The sequence below is a fragment of the Hyperolius riggenbachi genome, chromosome 3 (assembly GCF_040937935.1).
Source record: "Hyperolius riggenbachi isolate aHypRig1 chromosome 3, aHypRig1.pri, whole genome shotgun sequence".
In the NCBI taxonomy this organism is placed as follows: Eukaryota; Metazoa; Chordata; class Amphibia; order Anura; family Hyperoliidae; genus Hyperolius; species Hyperolius riggenbachi.
In genome coordinates, this window is record NC_090648.1 from 302,393,561 (window position 1) to 302,412,475 (window position 18,915).

The 18,915-nt window shown below is 42.5% G+C and overlaps 1 protein-coding gene and 1 long non-coding RNA gene across 2 annotated transcripts in view; one reads left to right on the forward strand and one right to left on the reverse strand.

Annotated features, from left to right (window-relative positions):
• LOC137563740 (uncharacterized) overlaps window positions 1–9,547 on the reverse strand; it is a 76,647-nt gene extending 67,100 nt beyond the window's left edge. The window contains exon 1 of the long non-coding RNA XR_011030423.1: window positions 9,294–9,547. This is a non-coding gene — a long non-coding RNA (uncharacterized lncRNA). The remainder of the gene's footprint in view (window positions 1–9,293) is intronic.
• SLC16A7 (solute carrier family 16 member 7) overlaps window positions 9,168–18,915 on the forward strand; it is a 116,811-nt gene continuing 107,063 nt past the window's right edge. Inside the window, exon 1 of the mRNA XM_068276611.1 lies at window positions 9,168–9,274. The gene's annotated coding sequence lies outside the window, so the exon portion shown is untranslated. The remainder of the gene's footprint in view (window positions 9,275–18,915) is intronic.

Here is an 18,915-nt window from a genome sequence, read left to right on the forward strand (position 1 = left end):
GAAATACATTAGCCAAGCGGTTGTCTATCCCCAAGCTCAGAACTGCTCTTGGTGTGCACCAGCCCTTATTTGTTTTGCTGCAGTGGTGCAGCAGGTCACAAGGGAGTATTCAATCAAGGGGTTAAGAAGACTACAGAGGATTACAGTATATGAGCCATAAAATCAGATGTGGATCCTAGCAAGCAAAAATCTGGCTTAAAGAGAGTCTGAAGCGAGAATAAATCTCGCTTCAGACCTCATAAATAGTGGGGGCACGTGTGCCCCTGCTAAAACGCCGCTATAGCGCGGCTTAACGGGGGTCCCTTCACCTCCAAATCCCCCTCGATACACCCGGGGAGCGCTTCCTGGTTGGGGCAGGGCTAGCCGCCGCAGCCCTGCCCCACGCGCGTCTGTCAGCGCGTATCTCCGCCTCTCCCCCGCCCCTCTCAGTCTTCCTTCACTGAGAGGGGCGGGGGAGAGGCGGCGATGCGCCGCTGACAGACGCGACTGGAGGCAGGGCTGCAGCCGTTAGCCCTGCCTCCAGGAAGCAATAAATCACGACCAAATCTGCGACCAAGTGTCGCAGTGGTCGTTTTGGGGGTGAAGGGACCCCCGTTAAGCCGCGCTATAGCGGCGGTTTAGCAGGGGCACACGTGCCCCTGCTATTTATGAGCTCTGAAGCGAGATTTATTCTCGCTTCAGAGTCTCTTTAAATCAAGTAAGAAAAACAATGTAAAATCAAAGCTAAATTATCATGAATTTATTTTAAGTACTTTTTGCTTGCAAGGTGTTTAAAACCAACTTGAGGCCCTGTTCACAGTGGTTACATGTGTTGCACAATAATTCAACATATAATACTATGGGCCAGTTCACAGTACTGTGTTGTAACTGATCACATTATTCTAACTCGCTGCATGCAGACTTTGGGCTTGATTCACTAAGACAAATAGCATGCCTTATCAAAGTTAGCTCGATTTATCAACGTTAACTTGCCTTATCAGAGTAGCATAGCGAACGCTACAAACCCGCAGGGTCTCAGGGCAGGATGAGTGGAGCTCTTGTCATTGCCAATTAGCAGGCATAAGTTCGCTATGCTACTCTGATAAGGCGTGTTAACTTTGATAAGGCTATTTGTCTTAGTGAATCAAGCCCTTTGTGTCTCCACTGCAGTTCAGAGTCACTATAACGCATTATAAAATGTGTGTTATGCAACTGACCACTGTGAACCTAGCCTAAATTTAAATAGACAAGGCTGCATAACTCCAGGAGCAAGAATTCAGTGCCTCGAGCCCCCCAGAAGAAGTGCCAGTTCATGGCTGGACCACCGTAGTGGTCAGCTGTCTTGCTCCTCCTCCCTTCTTTTCTGCAGAGTAAAAATGCAGGGAGCGCTGTTATATTCACCTATTACATGCTACCTCTGGTCTCCTCTAACTCCCAGTAGCTGCATGCTATATGCTGCCCCCCTGAGGCTCCTGATGACAGGACATGCATTGGAAGCTGAAGGATCTCAACATACAGCGTGCAGATGCCTGGAGGAAGAGGACACCAGAGGCTGCATGGACTAGGTAAACAACAGTGCTCCCTATGCTTTTACTGTGCACAAGGGGGGTGGTCCACAATACCCATATTGTTATGCTACTGCATAACTTATAAGAAAATGACAAAGCACATGCTTCACCATTTATGGATATGTTGAACTCTGATCATTACAAACATATTATATGGTAATTGACAAGAAGTTTCCGGCTATTGATGCTCTGTTAATGTTTTCTGGTTTTGATTAGTCACCTATCTATTGCTGTTACTGCTGTTATTGAGTTCTGCTGTTACTGTGAATAATCTTGCTTCCTACTCTAAGTCCTGTATACTTCCTGTATGTGATGAAACTAATTCCAGGTTATGACTCTGTCGTACTTGGTGAAATAAAACCAATTCTGATTCTAACTAATATCTATGCTGTACACTTTTTAAAACACTTCTTACAAAAAAACAAAACCCTTTAGTATAATAGAACCATTAGTTAATGTGATAATGAGTGCAATGGCAATTTTACAAAATGCCAACTGTAATTCTCCCTGGCACGGTCTCTTACATATGCACAAAAACATTATGCCTTTGTATTTGTTCAGGCAAGTCCATTTACAAACCAGTCTCGGCTGAAAAGTTGAGAACACTTTTAAAATACATGGCTAGCACTTGCCCTGCCAAATCATGTGTACATTTAAACAGGCACTCCTTTCATCAATCAACCGCTGCTGTATTTTATGGCTGCATAACATACGTAAGGGTGACATGATTATATCTTTTTTTAAAACACAGTTCTAAGGAAGCATTTATTTTACTTTTGAATGCCTTTCACTGCCAAAGTCTCTCTTCCAAATTGCACCTTGGGTGTCTAAGCCAGTTTTCCCTTTCTTTGCATACAGCTAGAAAAGACAAGACATAGGACATTTATATTGTGCTTTTCACCAGGTGGACTCAAAGCACCAGAGCTGCAGTCACTAGGGTGCGCTCAGTAGGCAATAGCAGTGTTAGGGAGTCTTTCCCAATGTCTCCCTACTAAATAAGTGCTGGCTTACTGAACAGGAAGAAGATTATCCAGTGTCAGAGGCAAAGTACACTATCCAGCCACTGCTAGAAACAGATCTTATCAACTGAAAGATTGTTATAAGACCCCCTAAACTATATGTCTTCTGCATGAAGATATCCCTAGCTGGGAGTACACTTACTAGAATAGAATGCGTATGGGCCACACAAAAAAACACATTGGTGCATGATTCGCCATGTGATTTTATGTGCATTTTAAAATCTCACAGCAATCTCTTTTTCCCTCATACTACATGTGAATCGCATGAGATTTGCATACAGTGTTTCCTTAGTCTTCCTATGGAGCAAAGGCATGCATTTTCACATGAGTCTTTGCAATAGATGTAGTAATGTATTTTTCTCTCCTGTTGAAAAGGCAGATTATTGAAAATGCAAACACATAAAAAGTGCATGAAATGTGCAGAAGCTGATGCAAACATGTATAAAAGTGCAATGGAAGAGAAAAATGCAGAAATGCACATGCCTTAAAATGCATACTTTTCTGCACAGACAAGTGTGAGCCCAGCCTAAAGACTTAAAATATATTATCATTAATTTTAATATGCACAAACATACCTGCTCACCAATTCCCATTGTCTCCCCCAAGTCTCTACTCCCCTCTCTCTTAGTACACCCATGATCACTGCTGATCCACAGTTCCATATCTGTTGGCCCCACCTCTATACCACATGTGCTGCCTACCTACCTACCATCCATGTGTTGCTTACCTACCCCACCCAATCTACATATAGTGTAAGACCCATACACACTTGATGGATGTTGCCTGAAGGGGATTGGATGACATCACTAGGCCAAGGCTGTACAGACATGTCGTTAGCCTGTAGGCTAATGAGCTGTTCTGTTGCAGTGTGGGGGTCAGAGGGCCGACAGACCTGCACAGGTGTGATGTCTCGCGGTGGGTGGGATGAGCGGGGAGAACACCGGATTCCTGGCTGGGTGGCATTATCGGTAGAGGTGGTGGTTGTTGGCCGCCGCAGCTAACTTTATTCTAGCATGTGAATGGGCCTTTACCTCCACCACTCTTGAGCTACCACATGCTGCTTACCTTAAGCAACAACCCCTTCCCCCAGAGTATCCATGTGTTGTCACTTTTGCATAGATGTGCTGCGTACCTAACTTCCCCCATCATCAGCATCCATATATTGCCACTGTACACCCCCACCACCTCCCTATCAACATTCATATGTAGTTTGTCTCCATCTCTCCTCCCAGCATGCACATATTGCCCCACCCCAACAACATTCACATGTAGCTCATCTTTAAAGAGGAACTCCAGTGAAAATAATGTAGTAAAAAAAGTGCTTCATTTTTTACCATAATTATGTATAAATGATTTAGTCAGTGTTTGCTCATTGTAAAATCTTTCCTCTCCCAGATTAACATTCTGACATTTATTACATGGTGACATTGTTACTGTGGGCAGGTTATTTAGCTGTTTCTAGCTGCTCTGTCTGTTATAGACAGCTAATAACAGCTATTTCCTGTCTCTGAACATTGTTACATTGTGGCAGTTTGCCAGCAGTACCGCGGTATTCAGAGCCTCTTGTGGGAGGGGTTTCAGCACAAAATCAGTCACACAGCGCCCCCTGATGGTCTGTTTGTGAAAATCATTGTCTTTCTCATGTAAAATGGGGTATCAGCTACTGATTGGGAAAAAGTTCAATTCTTGGTTGGAGTTTCTCTTTAAATCCCACTCTCCTTCCCCAGGCATCGGTATGTTGCTTTTCCTCCAGGATCTACGTGTCAATTATTTACTCAGTGTTCTTATCACAATCTCCGGCAGAGCTGATAAGAGCGAAGTACATGGGAATCTTCTGACAGGTAGCTGTGCACTGTGAGCCCCGACAGAGCTGTGTCCCTGCCGATACTCAGCTCTGAGCGAGCTCAAAGTGCACAGCTGTCTGTGTCAGGAGACTCACATGTCCTTTGCCCTTATTACTTCTGCTGTGGGAAGATGGTGATAAAAACATTGACGACCAATGATTATTTTTAATCAAGAGAAAGAAACCAAAACAGTGGGGTCCTCCACTACAAGCTATTATCAAGAGAAACACTGGGACTTACAGCACGGTGGCAGCCTTTGGAAAGACTACAGAACAGAGAATACTTAAATAAACTTTCTCGTCAAAGGTGTAGGACTTGGTGGGCACAACCAGCCACTGCTTTTACATCAGCCTGACGCCCAGGAAAGTAATTGACACTCCAGGCCATAGCCTGGAATGGATGTCCCAAGAAATGGCCCTGCTCACAGACAACACAAGAAGGAGTGAAAAAGCCTCCCCCCCCCCCCAATTAAAGGACCCCTGAACTGAAAGGGATATGAAGACGGCCATATTTATTTTCTTTTAAACAATACCAGTTGCCCAGCATTCCTGCAGAACTCTGTCTGCAGAAGTATCTAAATCACACACTTGAAAGAAGCATGTGGCTAATCCAGTAAGACTTTAGTCAGAAACACCTGATCTGCATGCTTGTTCAGGATCTATGGCTAAAAGCATTAGAGGCAGACGATCAGCAGCACAGCCAGACAACTGGTATTGTTTAAAAGGAAATAAATATGGCAGTCTCCATATCCCTCTCAGTTCAGGTGTACTTTATATCTGCCTGTGGTGAGATCTCTTCTCATTGGCTGCTGTGCCTTGCTGTGCATCCTGGGAGCAAATGATTTGCTCAGCAGACACTCATTCCACACTTTTTGCTGAAGTTTTGCCGCTCTTCTGTCCTTAAGTTTTGCCTACGCTCATTCGACAAGAAAGTGACCGCATGGTGAATCACTGGGCTTTTCTCGAGGGGAAACCTTGGTAAGCAAAGAAGACCCTATCGCCACAAGATGGAACTTACTGTACAAATCTTGATCACTCATCTTCACTCTGGAGACCACCAGTACTGAGGGGTATAAGAAATTCTTTGAATGACTGATTCAGAACAATCATGCAGATTAAAGTAAGAGTCTGACGTATCTCTAAATTCACTTGCTGCATGCTTCTACAAATCAGAAAATGCTAAAGCCAGATGCTCAGCTGGAAATAAAAGGAAACAATGATTTTAAAAAATTGTGACAGTGTTGACATTCTTCATATTTTCCTCAGTACAGAAGAGTAACAAAGTATCAATCATTTGGGGTGCCCAGGCTGAGAAGATATAGTACATTTTACATGGGTGAGTTAAAAAAAACCTTGCCACTCATACCATTAGTACCATTAGTGAGGATCAGCCTATAGTTACACCCCTACTTGGGAGTCAGCCATTGGCTAGAACATAGTTGATTTTGGAGCTAACTAGATTATCGGTTGTTAAAAGCTAATTTGGTGACTTAAACTCGAAAATAACAGCCCCTAGCACTTAGATTTTGTGCTAGGGCATGAGGATTACAGAAGTTGAATATTTGTTGGTTGATATATTAGAATAGTTTGTATCTAATTTGTATTAAAGATGTGTATTTAAGTCTCCGGGGGGGGGGGGGGGGGATGAGTGCTGGTTTGTATTTAACTCTTTGGGGGGCACTGCACACCTCTGTTGGTTTCATTTCAGTTGCAGTCTGATTAGGAGTGCTGCTGTAACGATTGTTGTCAGCACGCAGAGAGAATCTGTTATTGGTGATCTGCAGTATCATCAAGAATGCAGATATATACCCGATTATTGATGATCTGCAGAATCACCAATAATACAGATATATTGCTAACCTCTGGACACCTAAGGTATGTGAGTGTTTGGTGTAACATTAATACTTTGAGACATGCACCTGCTGAGCAGGTGATCGGAAGCAGCCTGGAATACTGCTTTTGAGGACACAGGAACCTTCCAACAGCCTGAGATTCTCCAAGGGGTGGAGTCAGGCTGAAGGTAGGAGGAACCTGAGCGAGAGTGACACCTGAAGGGTGGATGTCACTAGCAGGTCTGGAGACTATCTCTTAGGGAGAGAGATAGCTCCCAAGGTATAACAGATATCAAACAATGCCTAGTCTTGGTGTGAGGTCCGTAATCTCGACACCCTGGAACTAGTCTGGAGCATAACACAAATGATAACACAGTTCCCTAGTCTTAGGTGTGAGGTCCTTGGTCTCTACACCCTGGAACTAGTCTGGAGTATAACACAAATGATAATACAGTTCCCTAGTCTTGGGTGTGAGGTCCGTAGTCTCGACAACCTGGAACTAGTCTGAATAATAATACAATGATAAACAAAAGTAATCTGGCTCAGTGTGAATTCCCAGGTCCTCCTAGTTCAAACACACTGTAGGATCTGACTATGGTCTGAATGCTTCCACATAAGTGTTTGCAATGGCAGACAACCAGCAACTGGCAAGCAAGCTGTATATATAGTTGCTGGACTCTGCCGCCCCGCCCAAGCCACTCAGCCAATCAGGAGTCCAGCAGGAATCAGCTGATCATCCTGATCAGTTGACCCATCTCCTGTTGGTATAAAGGTCCTGACTCGCGTGCGTAGTTCCCCATCCAGGTGCACTAACAGACTCAGCCAGACCAGGTACACGCTGCCGCGTGCAAACCGCCGCGCTGAACGCGGAAGCAGACGCCTTACTGTTGCTGCATGCGGCGGCTTTTCCGCATTCTGCCCTGCTACCAGACAAACGCTTCCACGTGCAAACCACCGCACTGGACGCAGAATCAGCCGCCTGCTCAGTAGCACATGCGGCGGCTTTTCCGTGATCTCTCACAGCTGCCAATTTTTTGCTGTTCTCTAGACCATTGCCTTCCAATTTTCATGCCCATGACTTCCTTCCCTATTGGTGACCCTGACGGCCTGGGGACTCATCAGCCAGGTGTTACATAGCATTGTGGCTACAACAAAACGTGATCTACAAAATGGAGCCAGCGGCTGACAGTGAAGCTGCAGCAAGGGGCATAGTGGCTGCTAGGGGCTGGAGGAAGCCCCGGGTAAGTAGATTTTCTTTTTTTATGCAGCTCGGATATTCCCTTTAAGGATTAGGAGGTTAGGATTAGGCATCAATGAAAAGTTGATGCTGAGTAGGTGGTTAAAGAGACTCTCTAACAAAATATTCAGCCTTTTTTCTACTATCCTACAAGTTCCTATATCTATTCTAAAGTGCTCTGGCTTACTGCAGCCTTTTTTAGTTGCTCCATTGCTGTAATAAATCAAATTTACTCTCCTTTGTCAAGCTTGTCGGCCCAAAGAGGAAGTGGCTATAATTGTTTACAGACAGGAGGAAGGTTACACTGATAGCCCTGCTCTGAGTCTCTTTGAGTCTTTCACACGCTGAAAACTGTGAAAAGCAGAGCTTACAGATTCCCTGCTCTCAGTAACTCAGTATCATCTACTGATAAAAGCTGATAATTGTGAGAAGCATAGCTCATAGACTATTGCAGAATGCAGACACACCTGCTATCAGTAATCACTACTAAAGATTGCAGCATTCTTTACAAGGTAAAACTTCTTCTAAACTATGAAATACATTTTAAAGGCTGAATTTATTGTTCAATAATATAACCTTTAATGGAAACTGTAATGCAGTTTACAGGAACATGTAATATTATGATAAACTTCCTGTTTGGCAGCCATATTTTTTGTTTACAAAAACAGTTTATAAAACTGCTTTTTTGGGGCCAGGATCCTGGTGGGGACTGGGGAGCAGCGTAAATGTGACAGAGGGTAACAGGAGATGAAAACCTACAGGCTGGTATGTTTATTTATATGAGGTTTTTAGGTCACAAATTCACTTTCAAACTAGATATTGGGGGTGGGAATTTTATTTTGGGGATCAGTTATGGGTAGTAGAACCATGGAGAAAAAGCAGAAAATAACAGGGCCCATTCACACTAGAAATCGCTAAACGCTAACGCAAAACGCTGAGCGTTTTTCTGGCGTTTTTCCTAGCGATTTTTCACTGTATACAGAGCATTTTTCCAGCGATTAGCGTTTTGCGATTTCTAGTTCAATTCAAATACTTTTATTGAAACGCTAATCGCTCCATAATCGCTCAGAAAACGCTGCATGCAACGCGTTTGCGTTTCAGCAAATCGCTAAATGCCTAGATGAGAACACTTCCATACACTTTCATTGTGCACACGTTTTTCAAATCGCTAGCGATTTTCAGCAAAGCTGAAATCGCTCTGAAAACGCTCAAGTGTGAATGGGCCCTGAGAAGCCAGTCAAATAGCTGAACCACTGCGTCGGCACCCAAAAAAACTGGTGCTCAGGTCACTCGTACCTCTTAGAATGTATTTGAAACCTTTGGACCATCAGAATGACTGCCCTTAATCTAGCATACTCAGAATGACTGCCATTAATCTAGCATACTCAGAATGACAGTTGAGAAGCAGCTGCTGTATTTCGCTCAGAGCAGATTTCCTTTACAAAAGCCTAACTGAAAAGCTTCTGTGTTGAAAACCAGCAGGCTGACACCTCCTTGTGTCTTCAATGAAGCCACACTTTAGCACTGTTTTTCCTTAAAAGTATATTTCATACATGAAGCTGCTTGGGCTGGGTTATCTAAGGCATCTGTGTAGAATGAAAGCTGAGCCAGAAGGACCAGCCCAAGACTCGTCGTCACCCTCCCTTTCACGCAAATACAAACAGATCATTTCTGAGCCTACCCCTCCTACTTAAACATCTGAAACGTCAGTGAAACACTGTAGTGTTTTCATTCATACTTCTAAAAAAAAAAGGGATACAAAGCAGGACGTGAGTACGCAAGCCACCATTGTTCAGGTAACCCCATTCAACTTACATTTCTGCAGTCTGATGATGACAGTGCTGTGATGTATGTTTCAGATGTGAAAAATCCATCATTTATTTCTGTGTCTGCACACTAGATGACTGCTGTAATCATACTTTGCCATCTGGGCAATAAGGGCTGGTCTGTTTTGTTTGGTAGCTTTTAGCTCAATGTTCTGCTGAAAAGACAGCTTTGAATGGAAGTACAGAATCTTCCCTGAGTTGCCATGAAATGTCTGTCCTACATTTCAGGGGGAGGGTGAGCTGCTTCCATGCTGCTAGTGGAGAGGAATAAGTGTGTCATTGTGACGTAGAATAGTCTCACACTGCCTTGTTGACACTGCATATGGATGAGTGAAATCTGCAATATTCAGGCAGCTTGTTATAGCTTCTAAGCCATAAATGGATCCCAGTACATACATATATTTAATAACATTGATTTACATTTGCTTCTTCGCATGAATGCTGTAAAAAAAGGAGGAAACCTTTGTTGCAGCATGCGCCATACAGTGTGTTCATTTTTTAAGCTATCTGCAAGGAAATATGTGACCATATGGTATCATCAAAAGTGCCGTTCAGAGGTTGAGAACTGCATGAAACATAGCTGCTATCTGCTAATGCAGCTGTAATGAATGTAGTACATTAGTGGGAAGTATGGCACAGCTTTGCTTGTTTAATCATACCCTTATGTAAGATAATCAAATACAGATTTCATACCGCATACAAATCAAGGCAGCAGAACAAGATTGCTTTACAGAAACAAACCCTTGGACCATTGTCTACCTGCTGTAAACATTCAATGTTAGCTTTATGCATATTACAGCTCTGAATCAGAAATAATATCGCTGTATCTACAGTATATCCATTGCTGACTGCACAGTTCCAGCTCTACATAAAAAGATAAACAGAAAAATCAGCTCAATTCTTATTTTCAGTGTAAATAAATTACTGTATTCAGAATCCGCTTAAAGCGTGATCATGCAGACTAAACAACCATGAGCGTTGATGCCAGGTGGGTAGGTTTTCAGGGGTATTAAGACTATGGACTTGTTAGGCATTTAGATATTATGGTTCCAAAGATGTACAACCAATGGACTTGTACCCAAGATGTGTCAAAAAAAATTAAAGACGATGATGGTATCTTGTACAGCCCATAGTTCACCTCGGTGACCTTTGTTCCTATAAGAGTAAGCTGGTATTACAAAGGGTGAGCAAATTCATTCTCATGTGTCTACATGTTTGTTCACACATGGGGCCACCTTTTAGCACAAGTATGCAGGCATGTGCATGTGTGCTTAGGCTCTTGTGTCAGCACACACAGGCTTGTGTGCTTATGTAATGTAATGTGCATGTGAATTTGTTTGAGAATGCCTGCACCTGTAAGCAATGGTGTGAAATGATCTATTTAAACCTGCTGGGTGCTTCCAATTAGTGCTGTGGTGAACAGCTTCTCTGTTTCTGAATCTGTACCTGAAAGTCTAAAATTACCATTGCCAACCATGCCTGTTCCTGACTGCTGACTCACCTGCTATTAATTCTGCCGTGCTGATCCCTGCTGCATGGATTTCCACTGACCTTGCATCTACCTGTGGAACCTGTTTTTGCCTTGCTTGCCTGTTGTCGAGTTCAACGTTTCTTTATCTTGCCAATTCTGTACTTGTTCTGATTGCTAGTTACCGATAACTGGTTCTTCCGCAACAGTCCTCACTTTTGCCATTTGTTTGCACATCTTGTACCTATCCCCAGGGATTTTAGACTGCAAGATGTCACAGAGCTTGACCTCATCATTGAAATCTCCATTACACAGGAGCATGGCAATCCCAGTAAATGGACACATATGTGTCTCAACTGGGTTCTTCTCTGTGTATATACTTTGTTTCAGCAGATATTCCTTCAAAAATATAATTGGGTCCTATTCAGTTTTCTTAGTAAACCAAAGACAGATTATTAGAGGAAAGATAGTAGTAATCAATCCCTCCCAGGCATGCATACAAGGATAGATTCAGTTGCATTTCTATTGAATGGAGGAGCAGATCAGGACAAAAAAACTGGAGCAACCAATAAGGTTCCAGCTTTTAAATGAATATAGAATTTTGACTGGTATCTGTAGTGGAAACCTCTTGTTCCAGGTTTCATTGCAGTGGTATTGAGCATGAGGTCCAGTATCTCTGTAATCATTGCATCTCCCATCATCTTGAGCAGATTACATGACCATGGATAAGTGGAAGTTAGTACCGACCAGCACGTTCTAGTTCTAAGTAGCCAGAGGGAGTCACCACTGTGAGCGAGTGGCCTTTTTCTCTGAAAGCCCAAAATGTATTATTAGACAGGGAGAGGCCCTCCAGAACCTGGTCATTTGAAGAGAGCTTTTGGAAGTGTTGATGGGTTGTCTCAGAGCTACCAGGACCGGACAAAACAAAGGGAAATGTCCACCAGGAGCCAATAATACAAACCGTAAACAACACACTCTAAAGTATTAGTAGTGATGAGGTCAGAGTAACCAAGCAGCTCAGGGTGGCCCAAAGCACTAGGAATGTATAGAGGGATAAAAGAGACTGAAAAGCCCTCCTACTAATAAGCAATGCTTAGTGAAATTTGCCTTCTTAGAACAGAAGGAAATTTGCAATAATTCAGCTATCAGTGAATATTTGTGGTTACCCACAATGCTCCACTACTGATTATGCAAATTATCCCTTTTCGCCCTTATTAGCAAGGCAAGCATCCAGAACCGCTGATTTTTAGCAAGCCTATAGCTTTAAATATTTGTTGCACTGGTCCAAGCCCTATCCCATACAGCCATATCAATCCCTGCCATGTACTGATGAGGGCCAAAAGCCCGAAACAGGCTGTCTACATGTGGGATTGGTGTGGCTGTGTAATATTTAAAGCTATAGGTTTGCTATACACCAGCGGTTCTGGATGCTTGCCTTGCTTACACGGGCAAAAAGGGATAATTTGCATAATCAGTAGTGGAGCATTGTGGGTAAGCACAAATGTTCACTGATAGCTGAATTATTGCAAATTTCCTTCTGTTTTAAGAAGGCAAATTTCACTAGTAATGAGGTGTTATTCTCATGTTTTCCAGGTTGTTATAAGATGGCAACCACTATAAATGTGTACGGAAGGCTCTCGCTTAGATAGAGCTAGTTGTCCCTCATTCATTCAAGCCACCCGACACAACTTGTTATTGACCTGAAGAAGCAGGGTCAACCTGCGGATACGCATAGTCTAGATAGAGACACTCATTCCTTACTCATTCAAGCCATCCGGCACAACTTGTTATTGACCTGAAGAAGCAGGGTCAACCTGCGAAAGATGTAGTCTTCCCTTGTGCATTAAAAATATTTACCATTAGTCAGTGTTCGACTGACTCATTCCAGAGAGGTAGGCCAACCTTTTTCGCTATTTTAGTATTTATAATGTGTTTATTGTCCAGGGTGCCTCCTCCCACCAGTTGTTGTTTTTTAGAAGTGTATCCATTCTTAAATAAGTTTTGTTCAGCACTGATATATACAGATTGGCCAGAGTTGGTTACTGGGATGAAAAATACAGTATAACTAATACAATGGTTATAGGAATTACCTAACGCTAGAATTTAATAAGTAATACAGGTATGAAGATGATTGACCATGTGGAGATTTGCACTATTGCTATGAGTATATATGTTACGTGAATATATGTTTATATGTATATATGTTATGTGTGCCTTTTGTTTGTAGGATTGTTGGTAGGATGCAGGCTGTCGGTGGTGAGAGGCTGGTCACTTGTGATTCATGGCAACAATACTTACTTTCTCTGTATTGCAAAAATGAAACATTTTTCCATATTTTAATTAATTTGTTTTTGTAACTATGTTTTTATTAAATGCAATTTTTAAAAGGAAGGCAAACTGGAGCGTCTATGTTTATGATAAAGGCAGACAACAATGCTAGGTATCTTTCATTCACGTTACTGGAAGGATTTACAGCAGGCTAAGGTACACTAGCCCTGCACTGTCAAACACTAGCAAATGTGATGAATCCCAGTTCTGTAGTTCACAGTAAGGCTCGTCGTAGGAATGAGCTTGAAAACGTCTTCCATATAAGATCTTCCGTATAAGGGAGAAGACTGGCCAGTTGAGAGGCACACTAATATCTGTGTGATGGACTACAACTCTGAGGCCAATGTCAGACCCCTTGATGTCATTGTAACAATTTGTAACACTTCCTATTAGATTATACCAACCTGACTTAACAGGGATCTCATTGTATTAGTGTGCAGAAGAGACAAAACTGCAGGTGTTGTCTCTGCCCAAGTTGTACACTGTTCAAAGATTAAAACAGTTGTAGGGGAGGATTCATTATAACAAATAGCGTGCCTTATCAAGGTTAAAATGCCTTATCAGAGTTAACAGGCCTTTTCAGAGTAGCATAACGAGCGCTAATAACTTATGCCTGCTAATTGGCAATGACGAGAGCTCCACTCGTCCTGCCCTGAGCCCCTGCGGGTCCAATCACTTTAAAGGACATTATCCCCGCACTTTGATTGGCCCAATAGGCTGCCTGTCACTTGACAGGAAACTTGACAGGCAGCCTATTGGGCCAATCAAAGTGCGGATATAATTTCCTTTAAAGTGACTGGACCCACAGGGGCTCAGGGCAGGACGAGTGGAGTTCTCCTCATTGCCAATTAGCTGTCATAAGTTGGTAGCGCTCACTATGCTACTCTGATAAGACGTGCTAACTCTGATAAGGCATGTTAACGCTGATAAAGCATGTGAACTCTGATAAGGCATGCTATTTGTCTTAGTGAATCAAGCCCTTAACATCTTATTAAACCATCATTGCTCTCTTCCATTAGCTCTCTTACAGCCATATGCACAGGTAGAAAACAGATGCATAACTAAAGAGGAGCAGTACCTGTGACGCCCAGAGCTGTAAGGGGGCCACAACTACTACCTCACTCCCTCTGATACAGGGGAATATACTTCAGGTCAGGTGTTTTGTGGCTACACTTGTTATGGATGTGAAGGTTATGATGGCTACACTTGTTATAGGTGTGAAGATTATGGTGACACACTTGTTTTATGACCCGTGTAAGATGGGCCCCCCAGCTATAAGGGTCACCAGGGGTAGGCAAGTGAAGGGGTGTAAACATTGGGGGGCCCCATAAAAAACTTGCTGGGGGCCCCCATGATTTGTAGTTATGGCCCTGGCAGAAAACTTTCCATATCTGCTATTTGCTACTGTTAATACTCAATATTGACAATAGTGTAATTAATGTATTACTGTGGAAATGAATCCTAAGTGTGATTTTGCAGATATTGGTAATGATATAACTTTACCTTTACGCCTGTAGCCTACTCATTTACCTGTAATATGGCATAGACACACAATACACCATTGGTTCTGGATGAATGTCAGGACTTTCAAGGGCATAAAGAAAATATCTGCATATTTACTCTCTGAGCAGAAGTAATGGATGCACTGTAAAGCTGAATATTTGCAAATACCTTCTGCCGTAAAGGGAACCTGAAGCGAGTAAATTTATTTAAAATAAACACATGATGTAGCTACAAATGAATATTACATACTAACCTCACCGTCAGTTCCTCTGAGAAGCTCTCCATTTTCTTCTTACAGTGATCCCTTTCAGTTCTAACAATATTTTGTCAGAACTGAAATATACCAGTTGCTGTCAGTTATATATCAGCAGTTGTCAGTTACAACTGAATGTGCAAGGAAATCTCCATGTCTCCCTATGGCTCAAGTGGGTGATATCACAGTTTAACTGTGTGCTGACCAGGAAGCTGTTATGGGGTAATGGCCATTTTTAAAATGGAGGATGGAGGAGAATTCCATTCATCACAGTGAACAAACTAGAGGTGCAGGAGAGGAGAAAGAGATTGATGAGTAGACTACACAGGAGGTAAGTATGACCTGTGTATGGTTATTTTGACTTTTTATTTTCAGTTCAGGTTCTCTTTAAGAAGAAATGTTAATAGGTAGCACAGCTTTTTAATGTGTGAACGCATGGTTGGAAACATCAGACAGTGTTGTCTATGCACTTCTAGGGCTTGATTCACAAAGCGGTGCTAACTGTTAGCACGCCTGTGAAAACCCCCTTAGCACGTCTAAACAAGCTTTTCGCGCATAAAACTTTACGCACGCAAAACTTTATGCGCGTAAAACTACATAACATTAAAGCCTATGGGACTTAGCGCGCATAAAACTTTGCGCGCGCAAAGTTAGCGCGCGATCTGATTGAGAAATCCGGTGCTAACCTACTTAGCACCCTGGTTAGCACGTCTAAAGACTTTAGACGCGCTAAGTAGGTTAGCACCGCTTTGTGAATCAAGCCCCTAATGTCTTGCATATCGCACACACTATGCGTTGCTGAAAATGCAATCAGCAATGCACAAGTGGAGAGAGGCCCTTAACTGGGTATCCTCTGGAAATGGATGTGATAGGAAAAATCCTTGTAAGTGGCCTGAGAATGTCGCGGTTAATCTGTACTGTCACCACTGAAATTAGAAGTGAAGCTGTTTGAAGAAAATGTATTTTTTTGCACATACAGCACTTATTTCACCTGGAGACTCACACACACAGGCACACACACACACACACACACACACACACACACACACACACACACACACACACACACACACACACACACACACACACTCACACACTCACACACTCACACATTCACACACGCACACATGCACACACTCACACACGCACACACATACATATGCACACACACTTAGAACATGGAGTAGGCTTGGTTAATAAACCTTCAGTTGGGCTTTTTATAATAACAGGGTGGAGGATGTTTTCATAGCCATGCTGTAACCGATATGTTGATGTAAAAAGGTTTGTACATGCTGAGATCTGCCCAAGTCCTGAATATGCAAACATACGTTTTTTTTCCTAGAAACTACAATAATTAGTTGTGATATATAACTCAGAATGACTCCAAAGAAAACAGGGAGGGGGACTGTACAGTTGCCAGCATCCCATTGCTATCTTCACATTGGCACTCCTCTACATAACATAACACAACACAATGCATGAGCTGAGAATTGAGAAAGACAGGCACAGCCTATTAAAACAGAAGTCAAGCTTTTATATAGTCTTGTATGATATGGTAGGAAGTGATATAGAGGATTGTCAGAGTCATGAATTCTACTACACATCAGTTTCTGTTAAAGCTACAATGAACTCCCCCCCCCCCCCCCCAAACTAGTAAATGTGATGCTAGGTACACACTATGAGATTTTCTGGCAGATTTGCTGTCAGATCAATTATTTTTAATATGTCCGATCTGATTTTCAATCGATTTTAGATAGAAGTGAATGGAAAACAGTTGGAAATTGATCGGAAAATGATTGGAAATCGATTGGAATTCAGATCGGACATGTTGGAAATAATTGATCTGAAGTAAATACGCACAGTTTGTACCTAGCATTACTATAGGAGGGTAGGTATTTAGCAGCTGCAGTGGGATTTCAGGGAACCATTTGAAGGACATCTAAACTAATGCCTAGTACACACCATACAATTTTCTGTAAGATTTTCTGTTAGATTTACCTGCCAGATAAATAATTTCCAACATGTTGGAAATGATCTATCTAACATCTATCTGCCTAGCAATTAAGCATTGTTCTTCTCAGCAGGAGATAACCAGAAGACAACGCACCAGAGATAATGACCAGTCTCTACAGGTGCATACACACGCACTACAAAAGGAAAATACCGGTCCACCAGACAGTATGTGTGTAGGCACTGTCGGCAGACTGATAAGGCTGTTTCTGAACGATCCGCTCAGCGAGTTGTTCAGAAACAGCCTTATCAGTCCGCCGTCAGGATGTACACACGCGCATACTGTCGGCTAAAGACCGCCCGCGGGAGGGTCCGGCGGACCCGTCGTTTCCTTTTGTAGTGCGTGTGTACTCACCTTTACAGTACAGAAAATAATCTAATTACAGAAAATCTTACAGAAAATCTAAAGCCTGCCATACACTTGTCGATTGCCACCAGATCGACTAGCAAATAGATCCCTCTGTGATCGAATCTGATCAAAGAGGGATCTATTGGCTGCCTACACTGTAAACAGATTTTGAATCGATTTCACTATGAAACCGATTCACAATCTGTGGAGCTGCCGCTGCTGCCGAAATGAATGGAGGATGCAATATTTTTTTTTTTTTAAACAATACCAGTTGCTTGGCTGTCCTCCTGATCCTCTGCTTCAAATACTTTTAGCCATAGATCCTGAACAAGCATGCAGATAAGGTGCTCTGACTGAAGTATGACTTGATTAGCTGCATGCTTGTTTCAGGTGTTTGATTTAAATACTACTACAGCCAGAGCTGGGACAAGGTCCTCCAGCACCCAAGGCTGAGACACCAAAGTGCGCCCCTCCATCCCTCCCACCCCAGCCGTCACACACTGATTGCTATTAGACTAAGAGGCGCCACAGGGCCCACAACCTCCCCAACACCTAAATATCTAGTTATCTGGCTTGCAGTCACTGCCATGTATCCCCTTTTCTTATTTCTTTCTGCTTCAAACACAATTAGGAATGACAGCTGAATTAATTCTGCGCCCCCTCTTACACTGCGCCCTGAGGCTGGAGCCTCTCCAGCCTATGCCTCGGCCTGGCCCTGACTACAGCCAAAGAGATCAGTAGGACAGCCAGGAAACTGGTATTGAGGAAAAGGAAATAAATATTGCAGCCATCATATTCCTCTTTCAATTCAGGTGTGCTTTAAACATAAATTCAGCATTTAAGGTGGAACTCTGAACATCTGTTAAAAATCTAATTTTTAAAGAATACCTGTCTGTATAATAACCTAGCATAGGTATCTGTTGTTGTTATTATTATTATGATTGTTGTTGAGTTATAAACTGCCAACGTATTCTTTGGTGCTGTACACAGAGTAAGCAACAAAGATGGGGTAAATAATAATACTGACAATGGTATACACAAAATATAGACATTGATACATAATACAGAATTGTTAGGCATAGTAGGCATAGTAATTACAGTGACAATTGGTCACGTGATGATCAAAATGTATGGCAAATTCACAGACACAAAAGGTTGAGCGAGCCCTGCCCTTGCAAGTTTACAATCTTATTATAAAATTCCCCCACAATTTCCTACAATAGCATTCAGACATGGATTGCTTACATTACAAAAATGAGGCAACAAAACCTGTTTTTTATCATTTATGTTATCATCTCTACATAGAGAGATGTTAACATATAAATTAGTAAATTAATGGGCCAAATTACTGTATAATCTTTAGGAACAGTTTTAAAGCACATTTTCCAACAGAGCTGAGCACATTTAGTAACATGTCTAATGCTGGATACACACCATGAGTTTCCGCGTCGAATGCGTCCGTCGATACGCGTCAATTCGATTATTTCCGAGCATTTCCAAACGCATTTCGATGATTTTTAGGTCGATTGCCATGTAAAGTATGGCAAATCGACCTAACGATCCATCGAAGCTTAAATCGGACATGTCGGAAATAATCGAATCGATGCGTATCGACGGACGCATCGAACACGGAAACGCATGCTGTGTATCCAGCATAATAGCTGAATAAATATGATCTAGTAGCATAACCTGCGCTGACT